A 1,200-nucleotide genomic window follows, 5' to 3' on the forward strand; every position below is an offset into this window, starting at 1 on the left:
ATTTTATCGGTAGGTGGCGCTAGGGTCGGGACATTCCTAAAATTTTTAACTAAAACGTAAAAAACCAATATACATATCTCTAAAACCTATTACGCTGTTTACATTGTTTACATTTACATGTAAATTACAAATACTCTACTTGTGACGAAAACTGATAGGCATTGGAAAAGGGGGCGTGGCAGTTCCCCGGAAACTCGACACATCTACATATGTTATCAATACCGTACTTAGGACGAAAAGTAAAGGCGCAAGTATCATTCGACTGGAAAACATTTTCTCCTAGATTTCTAAATCCCATTGAACTATTGTAACTTTAATTTTTGGTAAACGGTAAAATTTACGAATAGAGTTCTGTCAAATTGTCGGAGGTTATACCGAACATACATATATGGTCGTTGTATATGCTACTAGAGAACTCGCTAGGTGGTGCTGGAGTAGAGTTATTTATAAAAGTCGTACTTATTAACCAATTTCGTTCAAATTTTATATGTGAGTTATGTACATTAGACAGCATCACTAAAAAAATGTGGGGTTTTTCCATTGGTATTATAAAATCTATTATATTTTAAGACTTATGCCAAAATATTTCGGAAAAATATTAAGATTTAATTGAGCTGGACCAACTTGAAAATACCTCCAAAATGGGGCTTTTGATGGATAAAAACAGTTTTCAAAAATATTTTTTGAAAAAAATCACCTCAGATAATAAAACAGTTTGAGCTTAAAAAATCTGCGTAAAAAAATCATCGGATTCATAAGAATGACATTTTTGATGCTGTTTTTTAACTTTTTTCAAAGATGGCTTTAAGCAAAACTTGAATAACTCAGCCTGACCTTTGCCGATTTGGACTTATGAGGTATTCTTTACCCCTTCACCCTTTTACTTTCTTTGTAAATAAACTCATGTCCCTTTTTATACCTTTCATGAGCATGAAATGGTATTATAACTTTGGTCCGATGATTGTAAGTACCAGAACAAAAAGAGATAGACCCATTAAAATGTATACTTATATGATCAGAACGTCGAGCTGAGTTGATGTAGCCATGTCCGTCTGTCCGTCTGTCCGTCTGTTTGTATGCAATCTAGTCTCTCAGTTTTCGAGATATCCGCATCAAATTTGGTAGGTGGGTGTATTTTCATAATGTATTAATTATTTGTCGGAACCGGAAGAATCGGACCACTATAACATATAGCTCCCA

The sequence above is a fragment of the Rhagoletis pomonella genome, unplaced genomic scaffold (assembly GCF_013731165.1).
Source record: "Rhagoletis pomonella isolate Grant_MI unplaced genomic scaffold, Rhpom_1.0 Rhpom_scaffold_00003, whole genome shotgun sequence".
NCBI lineage: Eukaryota > Metazoa > Arthropoda > Insecta > Diptera > Tephritidae > Rhagoletis > Rhagoletis pomonella.